This window comes from Sander vitreus, chromosome 5 (assembly GCF_031162955.1).
Source record: "Sander vitreus isolate 19-12246 chromosome 5, sanVit1, whole genome shotgun sequence".
Taxonomy (NCBI): Eukaryota; Metazoa; Chordata; class Actinopteri; order Perciformes; family Percidae; genus Sander; species Sander vitreus.
Window position 1 is genome coordinate 17,649,131 of NC_135859.1, and position 7,801 is coordinate 17,656,931.

At 46.3% G+C, this 7,801-nt stretch overlaps 1 pseudogene; it reads left to right on the forward strand.

The window, feature by feature from the left end:
* The first annotated feature begins 5,130 nt into the window (after positions 1 to 5,130).
* LOC144518262 (hydroxycarboxylic acid receptor 2-like) lies at positions 5,131 to 7,629 on the forward strand (annotated as a pseudogene).
* Positions 7,630 to 7,801: the final 172 nt, after the last annotated feature.

The window sequence follows — 7,801 nt, forward strand, 5'->3', positions numbered from 1 at the left end:
CCCAAGGCAAAGTGGTCTCAGGTGAGGGGCCAGACAAAGAATGGTTCAAAAATCCTATGAAACATCGAGGAAGGGATGAAGTGACCCTGCCCGGAGGAAGCCCGGGGCCCCCGTCTGGAGCCAGGCCCAGATGGAGGGCTCGTCAGCGAGCGTCTGGTGGCCGGGTTTGCCACGGAGCCCGGCCGGGCACAGCCCGAAAAAGCTACGTGGCGGACATCTCTCCATCCCATGGGCCCACCACCTGTGGGAGGAACCGCTGGGGTCGGGTGCGCTGCCACATGGGTGGCAGTGAAGGTCAGGGGCCTCGACGGACCAGACCCGGGCAGCAGAGGCTGGCTCTGGGGACGTGGAATGTCACCTCTCTGTGGGGGAAGGAGCCGGAACTTGTGCGGGAGGTGGAGCGCTACCGGTTAGATCTGGTGGGGCTTACCTCTACGCACAGTCTTGGTTCTGGAACCATACTCCTGGATAGGGGTTGGACTCTTTTCTTCTCCAGAGTTGCCCAGGGTGTGAGGCGCCGGGCGGGTGTGGGGATACTCACAAGCCCCGGCTGGCGCCGCTACGTTGGAGTTTAACCCGGTGGGACGAGAGGGTCGCCTCCCTACGCCTGCCGGTTGTGGGGGAAAACTCTGACTGTTGTTTGTGCATATGCACCGAACAAGAGTTCGGAGTATTCGGCCTTCTTGGAGACCTTGAGTGGAGTCCTGCATGGGGCTCCAGTCGGGGACTCCATAGTTCTGCTGGGGGGACTTCAACACGCACGTGGGTAATGATGGAGACACATGGAGGCGTGATTGGGAGGAACGGCCTCCTGATCTAAACCAGAGTGGTTGTTTGTTGTTGGACTTCTGTGCTAGTCATGGATTGTCTATAACGAACACCATGTTCGAACATAGGGATGCTCATAAGTGTACTTGGTACCAGAGCACCCTAGGCCAAAGGTCAATGATCGATTTTATAATCGTTTCATCTGATCTGAGGCCGTATGTTTTGGACACTCGGGTGAAGAGAGGGGCGGAGCTGTCAACCGATCACCATCTGGTGGTGAGTTGGGTCAGGGGGTGGGGGAAGACTCTGGACAGACCTGGTAAGCCCAAGCGGGTAGTGCGGGTAAATTGGGAACGTCTGGAGGAGGCCCCTGTCCGACAGACTTTCAACTCACACCTCTGGCGGAGCTTTTCGTGCATCCCTGTGGAGGCTGGGGGCATTGAACCCGAGTGGACAATGTTCAAAGTTTCCATTGCTGAAGCTGCGGTGAGGAGCTGTGGTCTTAGGGTCTTAGGTGCCTCAAGGGGCGGTAACCCACGAACACCGTGGTGGACACCGGTGGTCAGGGAAGCCGTCCGACTGAAGAAGGAGTCTTTCCAGGATATGTTATCCCAGACGACTCCGGAGGCAGTTGCAAGGTACCGAAGGGCCCGAAGGGCTGCAGCCTCTGCCGTGAAAGAGGCAAAGCAGCGTGTGTGGGAGAAGTTCGGAGAAGACATGGAGAAGGACTTTCGGTCGGCACCAAGGTACTTCTGGAAAACCGTTCGCCACCTCAGGAGGGGGAAGCGGGGAAACATCCAAGCAGTGTACAGTAAGGATGGGACGCTGATGACCTCAACTGAGGAGGTAATAGGGTGGTGGAAGGAACTCCTAAATCCGACTAATACGCCCTCTATGGTAGAGGCAGAGCTGGAGGATAAGGGGGGATTGGCATCAATTTCCCTGGTGGAGGTTGCTGAGGTAGTTAAACAACTCCACAGTGGCAAAGCCCCAGGAATTGATGAGATCCGTCCAGAAATGCTTAAAGCTCTGGGTGTGGAGGGGTTGTCTTGGTTGACACGCCTCTTCAACATTGCGTGGAAGTCTGGGACAGTGCCTAAGGAGTGGCAGACCGGGGTGGTGGTTCCCCTTTTTAAAAAGGGGGACCAGAGGGTGTGTGCCAATTACAGGGGTATCACACTTCTCAGCCTCCCCGGTAAAGTCTACTCCAAGGTGCTGGAAAGGAGGGTTCGGTCGATAGTCGAATCTCAGGTTGAAGAGGAACAATGCGGATTCCGTCCTGGTCGTGGAACAACGGACCAGATCTTTACTCTCGCAAGGATCCTGGAGGGAGCCTGGGAGTATGCCCAACCAGTCTACATGTGTTTTGTGGATCTGGAGAAGGCGTATGACCGGGTGCCCCGGGAGATACTGTGGGAGGTGCTGCGGGAGTACGGGGATGAGGGGGTCCCTTCTCAGGGCCATCCAATCTCTGTACGACCAAAGCGAGAGCTGTGTCCGGGTTCTCGGCAGTAAGTCGGACTCGTTTCAGGTGAGAGTTGGCCTCCGCCAGGGCTGCGCTTTGTCACCAATCCTGTTTGTAGTATTTATGGACAGGATATCGAGGCGTAGTCGGGGGTGGAGAGGGGTTGCAGTTCGGTGGGCTGGGGATCTCGTCGCTGCTTTTTGCAGATGATGTGGTCCTGATGGCATCATCGGCCTGTGACCTTCAGCACTCACTGGATCGGTTCGCAGCCGAGTGTGAAGCGGCTGGGATGAGGATCAGCACCTCTAAATCGGAGGCCATGGTTCTCAGCAGGAAACCGATGGAGTGCCTTCTCCAGGTAGGGAATGAGTCCTTACCCCAAGTGAAGGAGTTCAAGTACCTTGGGGTCTTGTTCGCGAGTGAGAGGACAATGGAGCGGGAGATTGGTCGGAGAATCGGCACAGCAGGTGCGGTATTACATTCAATTTATCGCACCGTTGTGACGAAAAGAGAGCTGAGCCAGAAGGCAAAGCTCTCAATCTACCGGTCAGTTTTTGTTCCTACCCTCACCTATGGTCATGAAGGCTGGGTCATAACCGAAAGAACAAGATCCAGGGTACAAGCGGCCGAAATGGGTTTCCTCAGGAGGGTAGCTGGCATCTCCCTTAGAGATAGGGTGAGAAGCTCAGTTATCCGTGAGGAGCTCGGAGTAGAGCCGCTGCTCCTTTGCGTCGAAAGGAGCCAGTTGAGGTGGTTCGGGCATCTGGTAAGGATGCCCCCTGGGCGCCTCCCTAGGGAGGTGTTCCAGGCACATCCAGCTGGGAGGAGGCCTCGGGGGAGACCCAGGACTAGGTGGAGGGATTATATCTCTAACCTGGCCTGGGAACGCCTCGGGATCCCCCAGTCGGAGCTGGTTAATGTGGCCCGGGAAAGGGAAGTTTGGGGTCCCCTGCTGGAGCTGCTACCCCCTGCGACCCGACCCCGGATAAGCGGATGAAGATGGATGGAAGATGGATGGATGGCTTTTTCCGCCTTTAAATTTTTGACAGGACAGCTAGGCGAGAAAGGGGAGAGAGGGGGAAGACATGCAGGAAATCTTAACAGGTCGGACTCGAACCCTGGACCTCTACGTCGAGGCATAAACCTCTCTGTGAAGGCTAGATGACACTTGGACCCAAATGCAGAGTTTAAAGTTTATTAATGAAGAGAAAATCCAAAAATGAAGAGGATAGCAGGATAAAAAACGTACAAACAAGAAGTCCCAAAAGCACGCAGGCCAGGAAGCGAGGAATGAGCAGGCACACACAGTACACCACTCAAAAAACTCAGAGCACCACCTGACACCACAGAACAGCAACACATGCAGCACACGGAACAAAGCGTAACGATCCCACAAGACACAAAGGAAATACAGAGACTAAATACACAGGGTAATGAGGAAACAAGGGACAGGTGACACAGGGCTGGGGAACAGGTGACACACATCAGACAATCACAAGGGCGGGAAAACCAAAAGACAGGAAGTAAAACCAGACTAGGGAGAAAAGACAGACTTCAAAATAAAACAGGAAATGGGAAAACCAACAGAAAATATGAAACCAACTCAACAAAGAAACTTGACACTTGTGAGATGTGACACTCTCAGTATATCTGCGCCTGCTCTACCCACTGAGCCAACCCGGCCACATGTTATGGATTTTCAGGAGATCCACCTTGTTGATGGTGGCTATTTCCTGAACCACTGCATGGATATCTATTAATCATCACTAAACACCACACAACAGGAAACATACACTGGTATCTTGTTAAGCTTCCTTCCTCATTATTTCTAAAGCATTCTCAAAATAAGGTATTAGATTCAAATCTCATGTTAAAGCTGTTACTCTTCTTATTTGTGTTTATTGCAATGGTTGCATTACCATAAATTAAATTGTACAACAGTTCACTTGATACATGTTGAAAAAAACTGTATACATCATACTTTAAATAAACACCATATCAGTCTCACCATCCCCAGAGCATTCTGCTAATCTCCGAATCTACAAAACCTTCACACCACCCCCACCCGAAGGGCAAGAAATATTAATTTTAAACTCCATATACACTACATGAATGTGTATCTTTGCCAACATTCACACCTACACACAAACATCCAAATACAAACAGACATACATGCATGTGTGCACCAACAGGGATCTTATACAAAGATTTCAAAATAATTATGTAACAGCAAAATATGGCAGTGAAAGAGCTAAAAGTCAGAACAGATCATGCTTTTCAGTTCCTAAATTTAAAGAGCCAAGAGTTTATCAGTACTCAGTATACCATGCAGCACTAAGATTTGTAACTAATTCTAGTTTTCGTACTCATCACTGTAGCTTGTATGAGAGTGTTGGTTGGCCTTCTTTGCACAATCGCAGGTTGGAGTATTGGTATATTTTTCTTTTTAAGGCCATTCTGTGTAAACTGCCTCCTTACTTATGTTCTCTCCTGACTCCTAAAGTCACTACCAGTACATGTAATCTTCGCTCAAACGGGCAAATCATGTATGACATTGCCCGAACACAAACTGTCTTCGGTGAAAGTGCCTTTAAAGTTTTTGCACCCTCATCCTGGTATAAATTGCAGTTAAGCATGCAGTTAAACATGCAGTAAGTGGATTTCAATTGAAGATAATAAGATAAAGGACTCATCAGTGATTGTAATACAAGCCTCAAGGTCAAAATGTTTAAAGGGTTTCCACATGCAAGGTATTGGAAACTGATAATGTTCAATAATGCTGGCCCCTCTGATGCAAATAGCCAACCCTTCTTTAAAATAACTGTGTGTGTTAACATTTAATGAAAAGCAGTACAGCCGGGCTTCCTAGAAATGCAAAAACCCACTTCACAATTTTTTTCGTTTAGTGGTTTCCCTTTAAAGAATGCAGACAGTCCTCCATGTGTTATTCCTCTGATCTGTAGCCAGCGAGGCAGCACAAAACTCAACATGAAATGCAATTTCAATGGAACTCTGCTGATCAGTGTGCTCCCTCCACTGTTGGTGACAGAATTTATTTTGGGACTCCTTGGAAATGGTTTGGCTCTCTGGATCTTCTGCTTCTAGCTGAAGCCCTGGAAGAGCAGCACGGTGTTACTCTTTAACCTGGCAATGGCTGACTTTCTGCTCATCATGGCATTGCCTTTCCGTGCCAGCTACTACATCTCTGAGATCGAGTGGAGCTTTGGAGGCGCTCTCTGCAACACCTGCCTCTTCATGTTGGCAATGAACCGCAGTGGAAGTACCCTCTTCTTGATGGCTATCGCTGTGGATGGATACATGCGTGTGGTGCATCCCTATCATCCCATCAACTCTCTGAGTATCTCCAAAGCCATGTGTGGAGCACTTGCAATATGGTTGCTCACCATCTCAATATCAGCTCATGTCTTCACTCTGCAACACAACAATACAACCTACTGTGAGAGCTTCATGATTGAGACTAAAGCCCACAGTAATCTGAGCTGGCATAAATTTACGTTCCTCTTTTCCTTCTATATGCCTTTGTTTGTGATTCTCTACTGCACATTCCAAATTATTGGCCACCTGAGAAGGAGACAGTTGGCCCAGCATGCAAAGATTAAGAAGGCTCTGTGCTTCATCACAGTAGTGGTGGTGCTCTTCATCATTTGCTTCCTCCCGAGCAACATCACGCAGCTGCTGATTTGGATCAAGTTCCAACAAATAGCCAGCCCCACCATCTCTGATTCTGAAGTCTGCCCTGCTCTGGAAGACCTGACCATCACGTTTTACATCACCATTAGCCTGACCTATCTCAACAGCGTGCTGGACCCTGTGGTTTACTACTTCTCCAGCTCTATCTTCAAGAACATCTGCAGGAAAGCTCTTCATCTGTCCCAAGCAGACACTGCTGAAAGTGCAGAGAAGAAAACTCGAGAAACAGGCCCCCAGTCGCTCAGCCAGCTGTGATCACAAAATCAAGGAAATCATTGAGATAGATGCAGCTTGATTTAAAGTGACACGTTTCTTTCAAAGTTGTCATGTAAGTGCAAACGATTGTTATATTTTTACTTCTCATATACAGTAGTTATCCAGTACTGCACCTAAAAAAAGAATTGCCTTTGGAAAACAGATGCTCTTGTAACATTGGAAAGTTATTTTTACTTCTCTATATACTGTCTGCACTTTTAAAAAATATTTCTTTTGCCACATATATGCTCATGTAAAGCCAAGAAATAATGTATGTAGCCTACTTAATATTTAGTATGACTTATACAGACACCAGCTGGAATCAGAGAATTTGAATTTTCTCATAAAAAATGACTTAAAGTGATTTTTTATTATCAAAAAAGTTGACGATTAATTTAATAGTTGAAAACTAATCAATTAATCTTTGCAGCTCTAAATACAAGAATACAAGTTATAGTGCAGTGTAAGAAATGATCAGAATCAGTCTTATTAATGAGATATATTTTCTACAACTTTTTTAAATTTAAATTTTAACAATAAATGACATACAACAATGGCCAAAGTGAACAAAGCATAGTTAAAACAGCATGTCACTTCCCCTCCAGTCCCCTACCCACCCGAAAACCAACCCAGTTCAGGACCAAAACAGACGGGGACAAACAACACAGACCCATGCACACTGACAGACACACACCAGTAAGGACACACAACATCCTATTAATGAGATAGATAAAGGTATAATTTAAAAAAGTGTTTTTTAACCATGTTTCCCTGGATGACTTCATTTGACTTCCACCTACCATGAAGTGCATGCACTTATACATACACACAATACATAGTAGTCACTATAATAATTGATAACCAAAATAAATCAAGGATTCATATTTAAATAGTTGCATTCTGTGATCACAGTAATGCAATTTGTCACAATAACGCAATATAACACAAGCATATTTGATTCAAATGTGAAGTAGTCTGGTCAAACGGCCTTGTATCTAACACATCCAATACAAAACAAAACATGAGTAGTTGAGAATATACTGTATATTATGGAATTTAGATGTTGCTTGTTATGTTCTGCTAATTACTCATCATGTGGAAGTCATATTACCTGCACATCTTTTTTTAATCTTTCATTTCTATTTGCACTTTGCAATCTGTTCTACTTCAACTACTTATTAGTTTTTGTTGTTGTTCTTGATCTCTGTATCTTGTTATTGTCACCCCCCTCCTTTTGTAAATATTTAGAATATTTTAAGTATTTTGTCTTTATCTTATTATTTTTTTAAAACCTTGTTTTTTTATTTTCTGTACTTGTATAATGTCTGAGAGAAACAGCACTTTGATCCTCTATGTCCTGTACATATGCCAGAATTGACAATAAAGTTGGCTTTGACTTATGTGGCCTTATTAAAACTAGTTTTTTCTTATAGGAGGACTTTCGCTTGGTTGATTATACAAAAGGCAAAATATTTAATGCAACATGAAAAACAAGTAATTCTTACTAACGTAATTCACATAAATGAGTAAACAGCACGACACACAGCTCATTTACGACTAACTTAAGCCGCTGCAGAAGTGTGCATCTGGTGAGCTCTTTGA